Source organism: Ursus americanus, chromosome 6, assembly GCF_024610735.1.
Source record: "Ursus americanus isolate L20-20 chromosome 6, mUrsAme1.1.p, whole genome shotgun sequence".
Taxonomy (NCBI): Eukaryota; Metazoa; Chordata; class Mammalia; order Carnivora; family Ursidae; genus Ursus; species Ursus americanus.
Window position 1 is genome coordinate 30,601,806 of NC_142132.1, and position 20,689 is coordinate 30,622,494.

At 42.9% G+C, this 20,689-nt stretch overlaps 1 protein-coding gene across 2 annotated transcripts in view; it reads left to right on the forward strand.

The window, feature by feature from the left end:
* PIK3AP1 (phosphoinositide-3-kinase adaptor protein 1) overlaps positions 1–20,689 on the forward strand; it is a 113,710-nt gene that overhangs the window by 11,756 nt on the left and 81,265 nt on the right. The window contains exon 1 of one of the 2 annotated variants that reach the window (XM_087862849.1): positions 2,640–2,670. The exons of the other annotated variant lie outside the window; for it this stretch is intronic. The gene's annotated coding sequence lies outside the window, so the exon portion shown is untranslated. Of the gene's footprint in view, positions 1–2,639; positions 2,671–20,689 lie in introns of those variants that run through there. 2 annotated transcript variants of the gene reach the window in all.

Consider the following 20,689-nt stretch of genomic DNA (forward strand, 5'->3'; position numbering starts at 1 on the left):
TTTTTTTCTTAAGTTTTGATTTATTTATTCGAGAGAGAGTGAGTGTGTGTGTGAGAGAGAGAGATCACAAGCAGGGAGAGGGGCAGAGGGATAAGCAGATTCCCTGCTGAGAAAGGAGCCCGATGCAGGACTTGATTCCAGGACCCTGGGATCATGACCTGAGCTGAAGGCAGATGCTTAACCAACTGAGCCACCTAGGTGCTCAAGATTCCACATTTCTGACAAGTTCCCAGGTGATGTTGGTGCTGCTGGTCAGGGGTCCACTGGGCATGTGAGCAAGGGTCTAAGCCACCCTTCCTTTACCAGGTCAGGGGTCATGTCCCTCTGTAGTGCATGGACCATTTTCTCCAGTCTCCACTTTTCTGGAAGTAGAGGCGCAATCGCATCAGGGTGACTCCTAGATACCTGTCAGTTTAGGTATAAAACTAGGCCAGTGTTTGGTGCTTAGGCTAACAGACTTCAGGGCTGAGTTCCTGAGTTCTCTTCCTCTGCCCCTACTCACAGATTCTATGTGTGAGCTCTGGCAACTTTTATCTCAGTTTTCCAGATAAAAGTGGTCCTGACATTAGAGTAGAGTTACACTTCCATCACAATCCTTACTGCTGCTTCATTTGATAGGCCTGCTGGTCATAATTACTATTCCACTAAAAAGTGTTTTGGAGGTTTTATTTTATTTCCCACCCCCTCTCCAAATTTGTCAGCTACCTTGAAATTGAGCAGATGTTTTAATTAGAGTCTTTAGTGTGTTGGAGCAGGCAGTTTGCTTCCCAAGATCTTCATCTGTAAAATGATGGGGTTGGACCAACATGATTTGGAAGGTTTCTTCCAGCCCCCAGCACTGTAATATATCATTATAAGTTTTCCAAGAAGATGGCAAATTACTCAGAACACTTGAATTGATTCTGTTTAGTTCCAGAAGTCTGCAGTGATATATACCCAGTGCGTAGAACACGGTACTATTGTTCTGGATTTTTTTTTTAATTTGTCGGGTGATTATTTTAAAATAAGGAAGTGAGAAAAACCCAGGTACAGCATAGAAATTATTTCCTCTTTTTACTGGAGCTGTATTCTTTGTTGCAAATCTCCCTGGAATACAAAAATAGATTGTTAGTCTGTGTGGGAAAGGACTTGTTAGGTGATGCTGAGTTTTATTTCCAAAGTTCTCATTGTGTGTGTGTGTGTGTGTGTGTGTGTGTGTGTGTGTGTGTGTGTGTGTAGGGAGAAGGGAAGCACTGAACCTAATTTTTCTGATACTGTTCGGTATTACACTGGAGATCTCACCTGCTTCTTTATCCGCGTTGTTTTTCCTTTGCCTCCCCCATCCCTCCTCATGCTCCTTGTACTTCCGAAGTTCTGATGGTGCCCAAAATTACAGTGTATTTTGCCTTTTGTTCCCATGGGGAACATTTAGAGGGATATGCCCACATCTGGCCTTCCTTTGTTGATATGAATGTTCTAATCTGAATATTATACTGGAGTTTAGAAGAAAGACAGATATTTAAAAATGCTTTCACCTCATCAAATGGATTCCAAAATCTTTTCCTATATTTAAAAAGGAACATTTTTTTTTTCTGAGATAAAGTAACATAGGTTCGTCATAATGTTTAAAAAAATAAGAAGATACCGTAGATTATTGCCAGTTTCCCCTTTTTATAAATAATGTTGCAACATATCTTCCTGCAGCTTTGTGCCTGAATCTTTGTGAATCTATGGATTTCCCCAGTCTTATCTCTGTAGAGCTCCTGGAGATAGGGTGACATCACTGCTCTGTGCATCTTCCTACTGACTCCCCATAACCTCTATCCATCCGTGGCCCCTCTTACTACAGTTTGTTGTTGTTGTAATGTAATTTTTTTTTCCCCGTATGCCTGATTAAATCAATTATTTACATGTACAGTTTTTCTTGCAGATACTCATGTGGAGAACTGCCCGCACAGAAAGAGCTAGTAATAACATGAATGCTTTTTTGACAGTCGTTAAGAATAATGCAGTGGACACTTTATGTGCATTTGCTCCCTCGTGACCCTGAGTAGGTCGATGGTTTTATTGCCAGTCCTCAGATGAGAAAACCAAGGCTCAGAGAGTGTAAATGACTTTCACAAAGACGGAAGCAGCTCTCTTTGGAACTGAGGGCCTTCAGGCTCTAGAATGCTCTCCACGCGTTGCCTTGCTTTCCCCTAAGTCTCCTCTCGCTGCCCTTGTATTCCACGTGGAGACAAGAGGAATGAGGAAAGCTTGTGGAAGAAACAGGATCAGGGAGGAGGGAGCTTCCCTGAGTTCTCTAGACCACTTTGTTTCAGGGCAGGTGTGTGGGCTGCCATCCCAGACCTACTGAACCCGAATCTCGGGGGGGTTAGTCCCAGGAAGGTGAATTTCCATAAGCCTTGCTTTTGCTTCTGCTGCAAGCTGTGTTCTGGGGACTCTGCTCCTTGCCTGGTGCCCTGTCCCTCGGCTTTCTGCTTAGAGGAGCAGGCAGCAGCTCAGGCCCTGTGGGCTGTGATGAGGCGGGTCACGGGGCAGAGGTCCCAGAGGCTTGCAGCTTGGCCACGGCGTGACTCGCTTCCACGTCACAGGGAGCAGCCCTCAGAGAAGGGGGGAGGGTCAGACCCTTGTAGCAAAGGGGAAGTCACTGCGCCCTCCTTGCTCCTTTGTGCGGTGGCCAGACTCATGGTAAGTCGTTCACTTCTGGGGCTTCTATGTTTGCCTGCAGAGGCTGTGGGGAGAATCTGAACTTTGGCCTCTTGAAATGGACTATTTTTGATCTGCTGCTGTCCTGCCTCAAGGCTGTGGGTGTTTGGATCTGTTCTTTCTCTGCTGTGGGTTAGCCACGCTGTACTTGGCTCCTGAAGGCTCCTTAAATGCCCCCTGCTGAGGGAGGCTTTCTTCAGCACACTTTTATCCCCTTTCTGCAATAGTCTTTGATTTGGAGAAGAAGGTGCCCAGCTGGGATTGCTGAAATCCATCCTGCTGTTCACCAAAAAGCCACAGCCTGTCCCAGGGTCCTTGGATTTCCTTGCTAGGTACCCTGACAGCCCTGTAGAATAAGGTAAGTTCACCCTCCTGGCTGAGCCTGCAACAGTTAACAAGGGTGAATAGATTTTTGGGACTGTGGAACTTTCCGCCCCCCCCCCCAGGCCTCTGAGGCCCCCAGGATTAAGAATTTTCCCACAGAGCTGTGAGCCCCAGGTGGCGCAGTACAATTGGCCGCTCCTACTTGGTCAGCCACCCAGAGAAGGCTGTCTCCTCCCAGTTCATTAGCTTTTCTGTGGCCCCTCGAGGGAGGTATCTGCAAGTCCCTTTGTCAGCTGTGGTTGGTCGGTGAGATGCAGTGAAGAGGGAGTGATGAATGTTCAAGTTTCCATTCCTGGGAGAATCTCCTTTGCACCTGTCCTTGTCTCGACTTTCTGTCATGCACTGGGATGGAAATACTAGATACAGGAATTTCACTGGTTAGTTTCTTGCCCTGTTCTTTCGGTATTTTTTTTACATCTTGCTTCTCCTAGGACTGTTGGTAGTAGAGAATACTAGAACTCAGGAGGAACCCGACATATGTTTTACCCATTTCTGTAGACATTATTTCGTTTGGCCCATGAAGTTTTCCTGTAAGGAAGACCTTATTTTTATGCCCATTTTAAAGATGAGGAAAACAAGGCCTAGGCGGGTTCAGTGACTTGTCCAAGGTCACACAACTGCTTGTCCATCCATAAAAGGATCAGGGGAAGGGCCTCCAGCCATGCAGTCCAAGGCCTACTCATGGCCTATCTACAAACCACAACCAGCTCTTCATCTGGTACATGTTCACTGGGCATCTACTATTTCCAATGCCCTGTGCTGGGATAGAGCAGGGGAAGGGCAGACATAGTCACTGCTGTAATGCCTATGTTCTAGAGCAGTGCTGTCCAAAAAATGTATAATGTGAATCACATGTGGAATTTAAAGTTTTCTTGTAGCTGCAGGAAAAAAAAAAAAAAAAAGGAAACAAGTGAGTTAATTTTAATAATATGGTTTACTTAAGCCAATATATCTAAAATATTGTCATTGCAACATATAATCAATATAAATATTATCAATGAGATATTTTACATCTTTTTTTTTTCGTACCGGGTCTTTGAAGTCTGGTGCGTAGTTTACACTTAGAGAACACATTGCAAATTTCAGGAGCCACCTGTGGTCAGTGGCTACCATATTGGATGGTGTAGATCAAGAAGGGTGCTCACTTTTTGGAGAATGGGGGCCCTGTTAGTTAACATTTAATATGTTGAATGTCATATGTGTTAACAATATGCCTATCCTGGTGTCTCCATTCATTCATATATTTGGTCAGTCAGTCATTCAGAAAGTATTGAATGAGCATCTGTCTGCCAGGTGCTGGCCTGTCTATAATACCTCTTTATCTTTTTGCTTCCTTTCCTCCCTTTCTATATTTTGTTAGCTGTTCAGCTGTATTCCCAGGCTCCAGAAGTTCAGTGTCCAGTTAAGACAAGATTAGCTTTGATTAATAAGAGGATTTCTGTCCTTGAAATGACCCGTTTATCATCTGGACCAGTGAGACTGAGCTCTGGGCTACCTAAGTGGAGACAATCAAACCATGGTGCTTATAGATACATAAAAGTTATGTTTGTACCAAATATGCATAGAGAGCTTTTTTTCCTGGAAGGATACACAAGAGATTTTTGATAGTAGTTGCTTTTGGGTGGATGGAAGACTTTGTCTTAGACATTTTGGTGTTTCCCTTTTTCTACCACATTCATGTTTTACTTTCACTTAGGAATTTTAAAAGAGAAAAATAATGGAGTCATGGAGATTTCAAGGATCTAGAGGAAGAAGTTGGGCTTGTACTTAGCTAATGCAAGTAGGTTGAATTCAGATTAAATTCCTTTATATAAACTCCTAGGCCCTTTTCTCAGCCTCATGGGACTGATCTTCTGGGTAAGGGGGAGCGATAGGGTATTGGTCTGTTTATTGCTGTGATGTCTGCACCTTCACTCACTCCATATAAGCTAATGCCTGTTACTTATCATTGAGTCATATTTTTACTCTTGTCAAATCAAATTTGGGTTGATGTCTTCTTTGGGTGCTACAATCTTTATGATAAGAAGTAAGAGAATATGGGTGTATATTTCACAGACTCTAACACTAACTGCTTTTGCCACCTTGGGCAGGTCACTTGGGCAAGTCACTTGGGCATATCCGTTCTTGTCCTTTTTAAAAAGCTGGGAGGAATACAAGTTGACATCTGAGACTCTTACGGCCAGTGAAATTCCATGTGGTTCTACTGTGTGTGGTTTAACATGGCTTACATTGCATTGCTGGGTCCTAATCTGACAGTTTTCAAAATTTTATCAAGGTATAGTGTTTTATTTCAGCTAACAAGTTCTCCTTCACAATAGAATTTTAAACAGAACCTTAAATGACATCATAATAGCTTTCTGTTTATGGACATTAACCCAAGTTAAGTCCTGGGAGAATATAACATGATGCCATTATCTGGGTAGGAATGAAAGAACCCACATATTTAACATTTTACACGTACTGTTTATTATGGTCTGCGTGTAGGTTTATGAATATGGGTCTATAGGAAGATAGTGGGGCAGGGGAAATGGGGGAAATATGCGTGACAAAATAGGTCTGTTAATTTCCCTATTATTACAGGATGTTTTGACAGCTTTTCAATTTAGTTTCCACTGCCATTCACATGACTGAGAGTGTGTCTGAGATGGCCAAGGAAATAGGATGATTTGTGCTTTATATGACTATTCATCTGCCTGTTGGAGAAATTACTGAAACCACAGTAGTCTTGTCATACGGACTTTCGAGAGGAAGAATTCCTAATTTAGCCATTTTGGTATAATTTAGGCAAAGAGTGGTTGATTGGTTTTCTAAGACACCGAGACATGAGCAAAATCAATAATTGATAAAGTTGTCTTTTCTGTGGGGAAAAAACACTTGGAGGCTATTTTATTTTCACTGTGTTTGTGTTTTTTAATAAAATACTGGTCTCCGCTGCTGATGTTTTTTCATGACAAATAGAATACAAATTCCCCATCACTCACGAGGTGCCTGGTACATGGTGATTGGATGCATGTCCCCCTGTGTGGGAGCATTCATGGATTGTTGTCCATTTTCCTTACTCTTAGTCCCGTTTTTAATGCTTCCATTGGAGAGAAAGGTATCCCTCTCAGGAGTATCCTTCTTAGGGGCCTGTGCTGCTGGTGGTATTTGGATCATCAACCATTTCCATGGAGCAGGTTTGTCTTGTGTCCTGTAGTCAGCATGTATCTAAACAGAAACTTTAAGCTGATTTAAAGCAAGACAGGATTGATAGAGTACATCTTTTTTACCGTGTCCATACTTAAAAATGTACCAGGTATGACGTCCCAACCCACAGAACAATCAGTATGCTGTTGTAGAAACTAACAATCGGAATTGTTTGCTCCATGGGGGGTATGGGTGGGTCTGTTTGTAGCAGAGATTAAATTGGGTGTGTCCTCTTTAAAGGAGATCATTAAAGTGAAGAGGTCTGTAGAGTTCAAAAGAGACCTCTAGAATTGGCTTAGTCATTTTGGAAATTCCTTGGTACTTTTTCTTCTGGGTTTATGCCTTCTGCATATGTGTATCTTCCCTATCACTCTTACAAGGCTAGACTCATACCAGGTTCTTATTTAGAAGAATGCTGGTTGAGCATACATATTTTGTCTGCCAAGTTGCCAGTTTCACAAACAGCCTCCTGGCTCTCTCTCGAACATCTGATAACACAGGAAATAGAGGGGAGGCTGATGATGAAATGAAAGTGCTCTAATTTTAAAATTGGACTAAATAAGTTTCCTTTTACATGCACAGTTAATGTTTGAGGCCATAGTTGTAGTTAAGACTTGCAGAAAGACAGACACCCGTCAAAGCTAGCAGATATATGTTAGCTGCTGACCCATTTTTTTGAGCGTGTAAAATGTGGGGAAACATTTCTGTTGTAGGTTACGGATTTAGCATTCCTGACGGAGTCAACCTGTTATTTCTTCTGAAACAGATGCCCCCTTTCATTTTCTAGAACTTTCTGAATATCCTTTCTCAAAGGCATGGTGTGTAGCCAGAGGTCTCTGGCTGTAATTGTACCCTCATTGTTTGGCCCTCCTAATGGGCCCTCCTAAATGTTTATTTTTATTTTCTATTCACTTGGGAATCAGAGTCCCAGAGGTTGTAGAAAGCCTTCATTCAACATTGTTTCACCCCAGTTCCTTCCATGGTCTAGGGTGTTCATGTGGTTATAACTTGTCCATACTCTGGAAACTACCTAGTCTCTGATGGAAGAACAGGGACAGGGAGCTACTGAGATCACCGGATGGAATATTAACATGAGAAAAGGAAATTTTGGGATTATCCGGCCCAAGCCCTTTACTTTAAAATGCACAAAGTAGGACCCAGAGGAATTAGAAGACTTACTAATGTTACACAGTTAATAGCAGAGTTGAGACTTTATGTTTATATTCAACAAATATTTATGGAGCTATGGAGTGCCTGTCATGGGCCTGGCACTCTGCAAGGTCCTGAGAAGACCTGACGAAAAAGTCAACTGAATACCTGCCCTTGCAAAGTTTCTGTGCCTGAAGGAGAGGGCCATTAAACCACCATTTGTCCCATTAATTACTTCATGCCAGGTATGTCCAGTGTTATGAAGCAGAAGTCTGAGAGCTCCTTACGAGTAATAAGGGGACCTGAGATATCGTAAGGGCCTCTTTGATAGTTCCTCAAAGCATCCATTAAGGAAAGAGTGAGTTTCCGGAGCATCCACCTTGGAAAAGAAAAGAAAAGAAAAAAGAAAAGAAAAGAAAAGAAAAGGTGTGTCTTCCAGGGACGGCAGAAGTTATGCATATGTGGGGTGCTGGGGTGGCTCAGTTGGTTAAGCTTTTTGATTTCGGCTTAGGTCATGATCTCAGGGTCGTGAGACTAAGCATGTAAAATGTGGGGAAACATCGGGCTCTGTGCTGGGCGTGGGGCTTGCTTACGATTCTCTTTCCCTCTCCCTCTGCTCCTACCCACCCCCCTCTCTCTCTGCCTATCTCTAAAAAAAAGTTATGCATATGGTTACCTAATGATAACACAGAGCCCAGTTAACCATGGCTTTCAGGCAGGGTAGTCATTTTTCTCAGAGTAATGGTTAGACTGTCTAAAATTTTAGAGTAGCTTTATTCAAAACACTCTGTTTTAAAATGAACATTTTGCTTCTTTTCTTAAATGTGAAGACAGCAGTGATGTTATGTGTATATATTAATATGTTCCCACAATTTGAAAGTTTCACCTCCTACTTCATCTAAATGTGTGTTGGTTAGACGGGTCGGCTAAAGAGAAGTTGGAAATTAAAAAGGATCAATATAAAATTCAGCACAGGGCCCAAGGAAATAATCGAAGAGTTGTATGAAACAGAGTGAAGGAGTAAATATTTTAAGAGTAGCATTTGTAGGAAGATCTAGTGGTTTTAGTTGGAGGCAAGCTAAACGTGGTCAACAGAGCAACGTCACCTTCAAAACCAGTAAATGGCCACATGAAGATTTTTGAACAAGAATATTGGTGTCGGAGGAGAGGCTCCTCTTCTATCCTGTATTAGTCAGCTGACCTGGAGAAGTGTTTACTCTTTTAATGGGAACATGTACAGATATTCATCCATCTATCCATCCATTTTGTTTACTGTCCCTTCAATAGAATGTAGGCCTTAGGAGAGTGGGGATTCCTTTCACTGCTGTATACCCAGGGTTTCCAGCAGTGCCTCTCACGTAGTAGGCCCTCAGGAAACTGTTGAATGACTGAATGGAGTGAATGAGATAATTTCAAATTCTGTCCGAAGATGAACATTTAAAGGAAGTAAGTTTGTGGAGAAAAGAAGTTTCACTGGAACCATGGAAACTGTCTTCTGAGTTTTGAAGGTCACGTGGGAAGGCAGAGGGGTGAGGCTTTTCTGTTTCTGTGGTGGGTCGAGGCAAGGAGCCACAGCTGAGAGTTGCAGTGATGGCAATGACGTGAGTTTAGTTCATAATCCAAAGGCAGGTGATCCTGGGAAAAGGTCAAGTCAAGTGGTAAAGTGGATAATCTTAAGCAGAAGTCAAAATTTTGTAGTAAATACTAAAAAAAAAAAAAATAATAAAAAATATTGGTCTTTATTTTGAAAAGCAAGACTAAACATTAAGAAAGTAAGTTAATTTGATCATATAACACAGCTTTGATTATAATTTCAACTATATGCTAATTATTAAGCCACACAAAGACTGAATCAGCTGTTGCTGGGTTTTATGCAAGGGGGGTTGAATATAATTTTCTGACAGTTTTATGCTAGCACAAGATAACATTCCTTGGTTCACATTTGACTTTTTAAAAAAATACTGAAATATAATTGACTTTTACTGTTTTCAAAGCCTCCTCTCAATCATTATGTATTCTTGTAATTCACTTTTGATTACTGGGCAGCATTCCTGTGGGCTTTTTCCTGTGGGTTGGTACCCTTGCCAATAGACAGTGGCTTTACGTGTGATTCAGTTTTCCAACATTACGTTCATCAACCTCATAAATTTCTGCATCTTTTGCAAAATCTAGAATAACCCAATATAACAAATCACATTGCATTTATAGTTTATTGTAGAAAAATCCTAAATCTGAATGAGAACAAGTAATAAAAATGTGACTTAATGGATGAGAATATACACCGTGATTAAGCAAGCAGAGATATTTAAGAGGAGGCCAATTTTGTAAATGATCATTTTGTTAGTAAATACTTTTATGTTATAAAAAATTGAATTTCCTGTGTTACCATAACTATGAAGACTTGAAATAGGAATACTCGGAAGATGATAAGACTGTCAGAGTTGGAAGCCCCTAATGTGGGTTCAGAGCCCCAAGCTTTGTTCCACCAAGCAGATAACTGAGGGAATGAATATTCTGGCACATTTGTAACCCATTCCATTTGGAAGACTAGTTGGGAAGCTTTGCTATTGATGATAGAATCTTGAGACACAACAATCTCGATTGGCGTGAACACTGGCCCCAAGCCAGCAAATGATCGTTAACAAGGCTAAGTGTTTGCAATTAGGTCCCAAACCTCATCCCTCCCCCCTACTCCCACCCCCACAACAAAACAAACTGATTTATTCAATTGTAGCGTGGCAGAGAGAAAGTCCTGGCTTCCTTGGTTTACATGAGAAAGAGCTGGGGGTTTGAGGTGGCCATGTGCTCTTTGTGAATCAGCAAGGTGTCACAGCTGCTTTAAGATGAAGTCTTGAGCTGCCCTTCTGAACAGTGGCCAGACTGGACTAAGTGAGAGCCCTCCAGATTCTACTTACCCATTTGGAGTCACTGTTGGCAGAAGGTGGGGGAGTGGAGAGTTAGGTGGTGGTGGGGGGTATATAGGGAGAACAGATAAGCCAGAGCTGTCTTCATTTAAGGCCAACTTAGAAAGGTGAGGGGATTACTCTGGACTTGTTTGCTTGTAAGGAGAGAACCGAAGTTGGACAAAAGAGGAATTAACAAAGAAGAAGGGCAGGAGTGTAGCTGGTCCTCAGAGATAACCTAGAACCAAGAACTTGAACTCCACATTACCTCTTCACCTCTTCTTCCTGTGTCTCTCTGCTATGGGTGTCATTTTCTCCTTTTTTTTTCTCTGAGAGAGAGAGAGAGAGCAGTTGCATGCAGAGGGGTGGGGGGGGGTGAGTGGCAGAGGGAGAGAGAGAATATTAAGCAGGTTCCACCCCTAGTGTGGAGCCTGATGCAGGGCTTGATCTGACAACCCTGAGATCAGGACCTGAGCAGAAATCAAGAGTTGGATGCTTAAACGACTGAGCCATCCAGGTCCCTAGGGCATCATTTTCTGATGAGTCCTCTCCAAGGAGAATTCCACCCCCTAGGAGCTGTCCTACCTCACTCCTTCCAACCTCAACTCCGGAGAGGAACTGATACTTGTTCTCTCTGGTCCAGAATTTAAAAATCCCACAGTTGGGTCTAATTCGTTGAATTTGGGTCAGGTGCCTAATTCTAGGCCAATTAACTGTGCCCAGGGGATTGGAGGACAGTGAGTGGCCCATATTGATAGCCCGGGGTGTGGGTTTCTAAAGCCTTGGCAGCTTCCATTCAGACCATTTGGGGAGAGAGAACGGATCTAGAATTCTTCCAGAGGAGGCTTGCTGCTCTGTACTTGTGGAGCAGCGTGGAAGACACTGGCACCCTGAAGCAGCTGGAAACATGCCCGAGGACTAGGACTAAGCGGGGGATATGGAGTCCCAGAATTACAGGATCGGGGGTGACGGTGAGCTGGAGGCTCAGCGCTGTCAACTGACTTGCCGAGGGACACCCAGCCAGTGAGAGACAAAAGCCCAGGCCTCTAACCCTGAACTCAGAGTTCTATCCGCTGTACTTTATTGTCTCCTCAAAGAAGAAAACGCCAAGCCATGATGACTGTCTTCAGAAGTCTGAAAGACGGTTATGTGGAAATAAGAAATGTCTGATGATGCTCCAAAGGCAGCTGGGGGTTCATGGACAGTACTGACTGACAGCGGAATCCTACTCGAGTTAAGGAAGAAGGTCAATGCCTGGACTGGCGGAACGATGGAACAGGTTGCCCTGGGAGGTCGTGGCCAGAGGCTCTGTCCCTGGAAACCTTCAGGCTAAAGTTGGATAAATATCTGCCAAGGACGCTGAAGGAAGAATCCCTCAAGTCCCTTCCAAACCAGAGGCACCAGAAATGACACCCTGGGCCCTGGACTATGCTGCTTTTTCCTGTTTTCCTCCAGCGTCCACCAGTTGTAGAATGCTTACAGTGCTAAATGCTATGCTGTTTTCCCGTGATCATCTCAGCTAATCTCCATCTATGAGAGAGACACTATTATTATCTCATTCTGCACATGAGACACAGAGGCATTGCCATTTTCCCAGCGGCATATGGGAACTTCAGGTTTGCTCCCCAGCTTCTAGTCTTAACCAGTTCAGTGGCTTCTCAAAAGCGCGATGTTTCCAGTCCCATGTTCACAGTGTCTCTTTCAGGTGGTCTTGAAGTGTGATCCTCAGAATACCTGCGTCAGAACCATATGTTTTTGGTTTTGATGCAGAACCAAATATTTTGAACCTCATATTTTTATAAATATTCATATTCCGCATATATTTGAACCCCACATTGTATATATTCACGTACCTCAGCCCCCTCCCTGTTACCCAATGAACCAGAATATCTGTGTGGAATGGACTGGGAATATGTATGAACAATAATGAACCTGGTGGGTACTAAAGTTTGAGAACCACTGGTCTAGAGCTTTCGGGGGAAGACTGGAGGGGAAATCAGATGCTGAAAACGCTCATATTTATCTAAACAGCTGAGACTTTGCTTTGAAGGCCGTGGGGAGACGTTGAAGGGCTGAATGTTGCTGTCTGACATGATTGGAATTCAGTTAAGTTCAGTCTGGTGGCTGTGGGCAGGGCCGGAGGCTAGAGGCTGGGCAGGAGGTGAATGGAGCTTTGGGCTGGAGGTGAGTGGAGCTTACAGGGGAGAGGGGAATGTGGGCCTGAGCTGAGCAGACGCAGTGGGGGTGGAGAGGAAGGGACACTCTGGAGGGGTGGAAAGCAGGCAGATCCAGAAGGGCTTGGTGCTTGATTGTGGGATAAAAGGAGAGGAAGTAGCTTAGTGTGTGAGTTCACTACACAGGAATGAAAGATGCCAGCATATAGACTTACAAAAGTAAGAAAGCACTTTCAGTAGGTGATTAGTTGAAAACTTTATGGAGGAGATGGCACTGAAATAGACAGTTGGATTTTAGGAGAAATTCGTGAGAATGGGAGGGAATTAGTCCCAAGATGAGGGAGCTCTATGCACAAGGCAGAGGGGTATGAAAGCACAGCATGTGTTTGAATTTGGGCTAAGAAGTGGTTGGGGAGGGACAGTGGGGAAAAGGATTATAAAGATCAACTGGAATCAGTGGGATAAGGGATTTCAATGTCAATATAAAGAGCCTTGGGGCGCCTGGGTGGCTCAGTCATTAAGCGTCTGCCTTTGGCTCAGGTCATGATTGCAGGACCCTGGTCCTGGGATCGGGCCCCGCATCGGGCTCCATGCTCGGCGGGAAGCCCGCTTCTCCCTCTCCCACTCCCCCTGCTTGTGTTCCTTCTCTCACTGTCTCTCTCTCTGTCAAATAAATAAATAAAATCATTAAAAAAAAATATAAAGAGCCTTGCCCCTTTTGTCTCGGCTTTTTGCTCTTGGGGCAGCCGTATGACCAAAATGACATTTGGAGATCGTTTAGCCCAGCTAAAGGACCGACCCTAGTTGTTTGTTTGTTTTTAATTAAAGCACAATTGACACACAACGTAGCATTAGTTTCAGGTGTACAGCATAGTGATTGACAAGTCTGTAGTTATACGGTGGTCACCACAAGCATAGCTACCACCCGTCACCATACAGCACTATTACAGTCCCACTGATGCTATTCCCTATGCTGCACCCTTCCTCTCCATGACTTATTCATTCCATAACTGGAAGGCACTCCCCTTCACCCATTTTGTCCACCCCCCCTGCCCCCTTCCCTCTGGCAACCATCAGTTTGCTCTCTGTATTTATTATAAGTCTGTTTCTACTTTTTGTTTGCTTATCCTTCATTAAGGGCTGACCCTAGTTTCTGAAGCAGCCTTTTCCCCAGTGTCAGTTACATGTAGAGCTAAATGTAAATAGATTCTACTTAAAGGAGAAATGGAACCCTTATTACAACCTGATTTTCTGATGAAATATCAGTACATTTCCCGGGCGCCTGGGTGGCTCAGTTGTTGGGCGTCTGCCTTTCGCTCGGGGCGTGATCCCAGAGTCCTGGGATCGAGCCCCACATCAGGCTCCTCCGCTGGGAGCTTGCTTCTTCCTCTCCCACTCCCCCTGCTTGTGTTCCCTCTCTCACTGGCTGTCTCTCTAAAAAGAAAGAAAGAAAAAAAAAGAAATATCAGAGCATTTCCATAAGCTCATATGAGTATTGTATTGAGGTAGAATCAAGCGCTAATTTCCTCTGATATCTTATCCTTGTCCTCTGACTCTTATCACCAACCCCCCTTTACTGTAGGTAGTTACGTCTGCTAGAGATCTCAGGTGGTATGTTTATAAAAGGCTTGGTCTCTGGCGTGTGTGGGAATGATGGCTGGCTGGAATGAGCAAAGACCCAGAAGTGCAATGTTGCCTATTGAGCAAACAATGGAAATGCTAAAGGGTGTTGGGGTGGGGGTGGGGGGTTGCTCTTAAATTTGCAATATCTCCTGGCACATAAACATACAGAGAGGTAGTCAGGATATGAAATAGTCCTGGCCAGCAGCCACTTCGTTTTGGGGAGTGAATAGCTTGAAAACTATGGGTGCTCTTAGGGGTACTGTGGAATGCCATTATGTTCCCAGGAGGCAGGGGCTAGGGAGGAAGCCCTGTCTTTTTTGTCTCTTCTTTACCCCATGGCCCAAGTTGCTCTTCCTTAGATTCTAGTATCCTTGGTTTTCCCGTTCTCTGGACTCCTGTAGAACTCATTTGCAGGACATCCATAAGTAATACTCATTTATCTAATCGCTTCTTGAATTTCCTGTTTGCTTGTGCAGCTAGTGTGTAAATTCCTTAGGAGTAGGGCCCATGACTGTCATTCCATGGGATTCTCCATTGTGCCTAGCACCGTGTGGGCACACAGAGATCTTAGTAAGTACTATTTGCTTGGTTGGCTGTTTGGTTGAAGTGTTGGAGCACAGATATCATAGTCTCTTTTTAGCTGAAGGAGCTTTATGACAATGATTAAATTACTCTCTTAGTGGGGTCACAATTATTAATTGTCACAAATGTGCATTGACTGCCTACATCCTGAATTGTCGGGGGGAAAATGCTTTCAGAGCACTCATGATCTGAATAAGGACTCAAATGCAGTTTCACCATTTGCTTTGGGTGACCCTGCTGACCTCGCATCAATACGTAGTTATTGAACACTCAGTGAATTTGGTGAGGGCTTGTGCTCTACCAGATGCTGGAGAGGCATTACAGAATCTGTAGAAAACACAGGTCCCGTTCTCAAGAATCCTCCTGAGCTAAGCCGGCCAGTGGGCATTCATCTGTTAAAGGTCACTTTCGGCATCTGGGACTATTTATTCCTTTTTTTTTTTTTTTTTTTTAAGTTGGCTCCACACCCAATGTGGGGCTTGAACTCACGACTCTGAGATCAAGAGTCAGATGCTCTACCGACTGAGAATGGGTGCATGGTTCACCCTTGCCAGTCTCCTCATGACCCAGCCCGTGTTGTCAGAGCTAGCTCCCTAGTGCCTTCCTGCTGCATCGGATGAGGACTTGTGTGCAGAAAAGGCGGTTAAGGGGCGCCTGGGTGGCACAGCGGTTAAGCGTCTGCCTTTGGCTCAGGGCGTGATCCCGGCGATCTGGGATCGAGCCCCACATCAGGCTCTACTGCTATGAGCCTGCTTCTTCCTCTCCCACTCCCCCTGCTTGTGTTCCCTCTCTCGCTGGCTGTCTCTCTCTCTGTCAAATAAATAAATAAAATCTTAAAAAAAAAAAAAAGAAAAAAAAAAAAGAAAAGGCGGTTAAGAGGGCCGCGGATATGAAGTAAATCGGTGTCAGCGTCAGGTGGGTGGGAGTTCCAGTCTCTCTGAGCTCTTGGAGGCTCTGTTTTGTTACCTGTAAAATGTGGTGGAAATGTGCACCTCACGGGACTCTCAGGAGATGTAACTGAGAGGGTGAATGGAAACAAGGCTCTCTATCTGCCCCCGCCCCCCAACCTGCCCCACCCAGGCTCACGTGCACTCTGTCCGCATCTTGTTCCTCGCTTTCTATTCTCATGGCCACGGCTTTGGTTTTAAGTCCTGATCATTTCTTGTCACAGAAACTGTATCTTTCATTTTATGGTCATCTTTTATTTTTTATTTTTTTATATTTCTTTTTAAAAATTATTTAAATTCCATTAGCCAACATATAGTACATATTTAGTTTCAGTTGTGGTGTTCAGTAATTTATCAGTTGCGTATTAACACCCAGTGCTCATCACTTCACGTGCCCTCCTTAATGCCCATCACCCAATTTATTTTTTAAGTTTTAGAAATCTCTTAAAAATGATAAAGATCGGGGGCGCCTGGGTGGCACAGCGGTTAGACGTCTGCGTTCGGCTCAGGGCGTGATCCCGGCGTTATGGGATCGAGCCCCACATCAGGCTCCTCTGCTATGAGCCTGCTTCTTCCTCTCCCATTCCCCCTGCTTGTGTTCCCTCTCTCGCTGGCTGTCTCTATCTCTGTCGAATAAATAAATAAAATCTTTAAAAAAATGATAAAGATCTTTATCATTGTTAGAAACATTAAAACATGTTTCTAACAATCAGAAGTCTACAGAGGAAAAAGCAAAAACTTCTGTCTACTTCCCCAAATCTTTGCTTCTATAGAGATAACTGCTGTAAGCAGCTTGATGTGTGTCTTTTTAGAACATTTTTATAAACTTATAAAACACACACAGGCCTTTTTTTTCAGTACAGACAGAACCATTGTATACATACTTTTCTCCAACTTGATGTTTCAATCAATTGATCCTTTTCCGTGAATTTACAACATATACATGCATGGAAATTTTTTATAAAGTAGATGATTGTGTACATTTTATTTTGCAGCTAGCCTTTTATGTTAGCTCATAGACAACTGTCTTCTAATTGGGCTTCTTGTTTCCATCTTATACCACTCCAGCAAAATGCCACAATGGTTTTCCTAAAAACCCAAATGGGGGAACCTTTGACAATAAGATGAAGTCCCGACTCCTTAATATGACAATTCAAAGCTCTCTGCCATCTCACACCAGCTGATTCACAATTTTTTTGTCCTTTGGAAAAAACCTGAGTACACCCCAGTGTATTCAACAGGTAAACGTGGGGCTCCTGAGGTTGATGGGGGGTCTCCAGATCCCAGCCTGCTCAGGCAGCGTTTCCTGTCTCTCAAGACTTGTTCTCTATCCTGCTCTGTATTCTATCTCAAGGGATGTTAGTATTTCTTGAGATCAGCCTCAAAAATTCAGAGATGTATGCAAACCTTCTTAATTTGTCTTTATGCATTATGGGCTTGCAACCAATACTTAAAAACAAACAAACAAAAAAAACTATTGGAAGCTTTTTGTTAACCTTCTTTCCTAGAGGAGATGAATCTCACACGCTTATTAACTCTTTGTTGACATGTCTTGAATGATTCCACTCTGATTCTGAGATGCCCTGCTTCAGACATCAAAATTTGGGGAGCCAATTTTGAAGAGCTTAGTTTTGTCGCTTTTCTGTCCTTTTGCCTGGTGAACATATTAGGTATTCTCCTATTGCTGACCTTTTTTCTTTGCCCCAGAGTTATTACTATGTTTAGATAAACATGATCCAAAGACTGTGAGGTCCTGGAGGATTGAAGCAGGCCGACCAAGTAGATGATAATTGTATTCACGAGCTGAGATAGAAAGCAAGCTGCAAAACAAAACGTATCCAGGTGGGTTTTCTCCTGTATCTCGCCCAGTGCCTGGCACACAATGAACGCTCGATAAACTTTTCATCCCTAGAACGCGTGTCAGGTGTGACAATTCCATCTGCTATTGGGACAAGGAAGGGATGAAGTTATTTCCATTGCAGGGGATATGGGCCCATCATTTGCGGTCAGTCTGACTTGGGAAGAGGCCCAGGGGAGCGTGCAGGTGAGGAAGGTCAGCATCCATTCTTGCTAAAGCACAACCTGGCAGCCTCTGCTTCTCCTTGGTGCAAGGACCTGACCAGAATGGGGAAGACTGGGAGTATTCTTTCGTTGCTTAATTCACACCAGTGATAGGTTTGTGCATCTTGAGTTTGATGACCATTGAATGACCACTCGATAACCACACTGGGATCATTTTAGATTCAATGCCAGTTATCTAAGAAACTCTGAAAAAAATCAAGACTTAAATAACTCATAAGCTGAATTTGTGGCTTTTGTGGATATATTTATTTATACTTTTCAAAAGCAGTAAGTCTACAGCTCTAAGACACTCAAAATGACATTCTTTGCTTCCTTTGACCACAGAAGCCACACGTCTGCGTCATTACCAGGAGGTTGTGTTGAGGAGGTTGTGATCTTCCTACTGATTTTTCAAAAAAGCAAAAACAAACGAAAAGCCAAAAACTCTGGTGTTGGTTGCAATGCATATATCAGTTAGGTTCTTTAACTCTCACCAAAGGATTTTTACCTTATTCTCAGCTTGTCTTGTTTCTTGGCAACATGGTGGATCTATCAGAAGGTGTCACCTCAAGTGCTCTGATCTCTGATTTCTGTAATCATATTTAGGTTTTCCTTTTTTTAATGTTCCTCGTCACATTTTTTTCTAATATGGCTATTTGGTTGGCTCTTTGCCAGCCATTTGGAAGGTACCCATTCTGTCTTAAATTATGCCAATTGTGCCTCAAAGGTTTTTTGTTTTTTTTTTAAAGATTGCTGACACAGGTTCATTGGTCTTTGAATGCATTGGGGTTTTTAAATTATTATTATTTCTATATATTTTCCCAGGTAACTCAGTAGCATGTATCTCCTGACTCCCCCTCCAGCATAGCCTAAGCTCCCCCTCCCATAGTCTATGTACCATGCAGACTGCCTGATCCCAGATTAGACTTTGCTAATGGATCGTGGTAATTTTTCTCACTGAGCTGGGATTGGACTCAGCACTGGCCTTACTCAGGGTTCTAGGCATCCACCCCCATTCCACTGGAGTCGACACTTAAGATGAAACCAGTATCCCGTTTCTGCTCTAGCACTTTTCCTAGATACCTTATCTTAAAATGTAGTATTTTTCACTTCTAGGCCTATAAAATATTTTAGTGACTATTTGAAAATTAACTCCCTATCTCCCTCTTGCTCAAGTTGCCTAACTAGCTCTGCCATTAGTCTTGCATGAGAAAGAATGACTGAGAACGCTTAAGCCCTGCCTTTCCTTCCTTCTCACACCCAACTGTTCATTTGGGAGAGACTTCGTTATCATTTGGGGTAGAATTCAGCCATATCTCCTAAGTGTCAAAGTTGCATCATTTTTAGGTTCAGCAAAAGTCACAGAATTTTCAGAAATAAATGAATGTCCTCTGGTGAGTTCTACTAGGTGTTAGTAATAAAAAAAAATCAGTGATTAGCCATCAGTATAGTTTCTGGTATCTAGACTGGGGTCATTAAAATAAGTGGCACAGGCATGGGATGGGCATCACCTCCTATATATAGATACAAACCTGAATGTTCATTTTGAGAAAATGTGTTAAGATTTCCTTGACATTTTGGCTTAAAACGTCTGCTATACAATAGAATTAGAAAAGTATAGATCTTGAGGTCTTGGACAAAGTCTCCCTCATCTTTATGAGATGCAGCTCTCTGCATATGGTGGCATCTAGTGCTCAATAAATATTTGATGAATGAGTCAATGAATGATTGGAGTATCATACATTATGGTTTGGCTTTAAATAAACAAGGTCAAATTATTTGGCTTATGGAAAAGGGCTTAATTTTATTGTCTCAATTGTCAGTACATCCGAGTTGCCTACTTTCTGGGACTTTAAGTAGTAAGACAATAGGATGGGTAGCACGGGTGGGATGGATGCTCACTAATTTGTTAGTGGGGCTAGTGTCATAAGTAGACTTTTTTTTTTTGTCTTAGTAAAATTTCGGAAAGGTCTCTTTTCTTACCTTTTCCTTAATCTGAAATATATTTCTGATATCTGCAAATATTCAGGGCCTCTTGTGGCATTGTACTCTAGAATAAAAAGTAGGCCTCTTGGGTGGGGACATACCTTGTTATCTCTAGCTTACTCTCCAGTACCTTTGCATTCTCCCTCATGGCCTTCAACCACATTCCCAATTGAGTATCTGCTTTAGTCAACATGTGAATCTTAAAAATCTCAGATTTGCCAATTGTACATTAAATAGTCAAACCAAACATTTTATTTAAACATGATACACATATCCCTTTGGAAATTAGCAGAATTTTCTGCCGAAGCTCATGGTTGTTATCTTGGGACATCTTTCAAGGAATGGTTGCCCCATGAGTGAAGCCTTGTTTTGATTTTAACAATTCTCAGCTTAGGGCTGAATCCCTGAGACTTCAATGTGCAACCATCAGTTGAGGTAGAAAGCATATGGTGCTTAGTGTCTAGAAACCATTTCAAATGCCTGTTCTTAGAACCTTATTGCAGTCTGTTTAAATGTACTTTTTCAAAATAGATTTTTAATGTTTATTTTCTGAATAGCTTGGATTTGCAACTGAAAAGAAAAGCAGCTCTTAAAAAAAAAGATTATATCAGAGCGGGAAAAGTTGCATCTAATGCTGTGTGATGGTTGCTATGGTGATGATTGAATGTAAATTTCAGTTTATGTAAAACCCTGCTAAGGTTTTGATTGGAGACCTGAGGTGAGGCTTGGTGTCAGTTGGTGAAGTGGCTAAAAAGCATCCATTAATGAGGGGGGGAGGGAAAGATGGGATCACACAGCTCTGTCCCCACCCAGGTATCATGTTGTCACAGACTAATCTCATAATAGTGACTGAAGCAGTACAAATTGGAGCATGGAGCAAAAAAATGGTGCTTCTCTTCTCCCTTGACAATTTCTTCCCGGAGGAGAGCTTCCTTGGAGAGGAGGCAGCTCTTGCAAAGTTGAGCTCCCAGGTGCCCGTTTCATTGGTTTTAAGTAGGTATTTGAT